This window comes from Quercus robur, chromosome 2 (genome assembly GCF_932294415.1).
Source record: "Quercus robur chromosome 2, dhQueRobu3.1, whole genome shotgun sequence".
Lineage (NCBI taxonomy): Eukaryota > Viridiplantae > Streptophyta > Magnoliopsida > Fagales > Fagaceae > Quercus > Quercus robur.
Window position 1 is genome coordinate 95,083,817 of NC_065535.1, and position 3,245 is coordinate 95,087,061.

General features: G+C 30.7%; 1 long non-coding RNA gene across 1 annotated transcript; it reads left to right on the forward strand.

The window, feature by feature from the left end:
- The first annotated feature begins 2,371 nt into the window (after positions 1–2,371).
- LOC126715999 (uncharacterized) lies at positions 2,372–3,245 on the forward strand. Its single transcript, XR_007651990.1, has 2 exons — positions 2,372–2,524; positions 2,648–3,245. It is a non-coding gene; the product is annotated as an uncharacterized LOC126715999 (long non-coding RNA).

Here is a 3,245-nt window from a genome sequence, read left to right on the forward strand (position 1 = left end):
GGGTTCTTAAAGGATCATTTTTTTTTTTTGATTTTGTTTAAGGTAAGTATCAAGCAAATCCCTAATTTCTCTGTCATTGTTTTGTTCCCCTTTTTCTTTTTAAATTGTTGAAAGTATTTTGGAATTTCGCTCTTAAATTTCATTTCACTGTAACGTTGGCACACTTCTACGCTGGTGAGGTACCAATTTTGTTCCTTCTTATAAGTGGCACAGAAAGTATTTATTGAAATGCTTCTTAGGGATTTAGTTTTTCCAAAACTTCTTGTCGTGGCTTTGTGTGTGTTCTGCTCATTGGGGGGGGGGGGGGGGGGGGGGTGTGGGTTCTTGTTAGTGTGGTGTTCAAATTTTATTTTTATTTTTTATTTTTTATTTTATTGGTTAGTAGAGGAAAAAGGCAACACTAGTGTATTCAAGGTGGAAGGGTTTTTATAAAGAAATAGACGGTTATAGAGTTGCTATTTCTTTGTTTCTATTTCTTTTCTTTTCTATGTGATGTACATCTAAGCTGTAATTCTGTAGCTGTTACAACATCTTGGAATCAAATTTTGAGTGTTTTCTAGTTTTAAAGTTTGAGAGATTTTGTGTTGCATTTTGGCTAGTATAGAATTTGGTTTTTTGTACTTTTGCTCGCTATTTGTCTTGTTTTGAGAATAGCATCTCAGGTTGTTTCTGGTGTCTGTGCTAATAAAATTTTCTGATTTATCAAATTTTTTTTAAAGAGATTGTAGATGAAAATAACGAAATTTTTTTAAACATCCTGTAATTTTATATTGACATATTGAATCAGTCAATAGCATTTTCGGATGGCTAACTAGGGTAAAATGGACTGCTACTTTTGATGTTAGTGCTTACTTAATGGCAAGGTTTTCTTTATGACTTTCTCGCTAGGTAAATTGAGTTGTATCATATTCATATCTTCATATCAACAGATGCTTATTTTATTTCTTGAAAATTTGTTCATATGAAATAAAGAGAGCAGGATCCCTCGGCAAATGTTGTTGAGAACATTTCTAATGCCATTAGTTATGTTTTGTCCTTAGTCCAGCAAGTTGATACACAAATAAATTATAGAACTTGAAAGATACATACTAAATTTTCATTTCTTTTCATTTAGTACTCTAAGGTCAAAGCACCAGATGGATGATTTGTATTTTAATTTTAATTTTAATTAGACAAGATAACCAAGAATGAAAAAGAAAATTTACAGGAAAATTAGGAGCAATTCTTAACTTGTAAGTTTTTCTTACAATTTTTTTTTCTTAACTAGTAAGGGATTCTCTTTTGTTTTTTTACAAAATTATCATTTGGCTTTGTTTTATGCCCAGAAGTTGCTTGATTATTTCATTAAGTCATTCATGTAATTATACTATTAATTATTTTTTAACCTGCTAGTGGACATGTTGATTATTATCCCTGCACATTCCTTTTATTTAAATTTGTATTGTTGAGTTTTCAAAAAAATTATTTGTAAAAGCAAAGTAACATTGTTTTGTAGAATTTTGTGCACTTGTTGCGAAGATCTCAATTCCTGATTTTAGTTTAACTTTGGTGTGCGTATAATCTTAGCATTGATCTATATACATTAGATACATAAATATATTTTATTTTAATACTAATTTTGGGAATGCATAGGAGATATTTGTGAAATTGTCTATTACAAACTTTGAAGTGACGTTAAGCTATTTTTTATGCATGTTGTGCAGTCTTGAGGGTAATTTGTTAGATTGAGAAATGCACCAGGATGCTCTCTAAATTGGCTAATTCCCTTCCCTACCCACTCATAGAAAATAAGGATCCAATTCAGGGGATGGATGTATTAGTTTTTGAATTTCTTTTATGTGAGGGATGTATTATAATGTTTTTGCTTGCCTTTTTCAGTAGCATGTCCTATGGCGTTCAAAAACACACTCTTTTTGACATATGGAACCTCTCCGTGTGCTTATTTGACAGTAAGCTTTGCGTAGCTTACTGCATTAAAGTTTATGGCTATAAACAGTCTATGTTGAACATTGCACTCCATCCTATTTAACAGAATTTTATGAAGTGTATTGTAAGAGTAACCTTGGCTAATTTAGTTCCTACTCTTTTTAGCTAAGCACCTATGACTAAAGGTATGTATTAGATAGCTCATATTACTATTTAAACAATACAGGTTGGACCTCTCAGGTCCTCTGTATTAGATAGCTCATATTGCTATATTTAAATAATAAAGGTCCTCTTTATTTGTTATGAGAATTACAATGCTAAAGGGTTGCTCTCTTTAGGTGGATACATCATATTGTTGTCAATTGGTGATTCATAACATGTAGCTTGACCTCTCTTTCACAAAAGTCTGAAGTGCCAAAAATTAGTTAGTCTGACTCTCTGTAATTGAAATTTTATTTTTTTTTTTTTTTTTTTTTTTTTTACTATTGTCTGAAAAATTGAATTGTTTTTAGGTATTGGGAACCTTATTACTTTGCATCAGTAGGATTTGGGAACGATGAAATTGGAGGATGAGATGAGATTGAAAGAGAAATTGGAGGTGAGAGCTTGAAAAAATACCGTGTTGATTATGTTCTGTACCAAAGGGAAGCTTTTTTAGTATTTCATTGATTTTAGGTTTACACTTCCATTATAACATTTTTTTTTGTCATTTTATTACTAGTAAAAAGAGCAGTGTGCATGAAATTGTCGGAAGCAATTTGGCACAAGTTAAGCTTGGAGAAAGTACTTAGTTTCCATTACATGCTCATTTCCTTATAATTTATGGGTGTCATCCTTTGTTCTCTTAGGTAGTTATGAAGAATCTGATTTATAGTTCTAAATTTTGATAAGAGAGTTTTAACAATGATATCATGTATATTTTATGCCAAGTCTCCAACCCCAATGAAGATGGAATATTATAGATTTATGGGCTTGTATCAATTATCTTTGTAATTAATAGAGAGATGATGAACTCCACTAGGGGTTTTTTTATTTTTATTTTTAGTAAGCATTAGTTGGTGCAGCTTTGAAGTAATTTTATTTTTTATTTTTTTTATTTATAAAGAAATAGAGCATATATTGATAAGATTTGGATATAAATTTTAAAAATTATCTGAAGGGGTTTGAAACTAATACATTAAACAAATATCAGTTTTTCCTTTGGCATCAAAGTTCAAACTTCAAAGAGTGGCAAGAGAGAAGTTTCCGTTAAGATGGTTTCCTTCCCTTTATAGTGCTGAAATACCTATCCTTTCTCTTATTTGGTCTGCAGGTTGTAA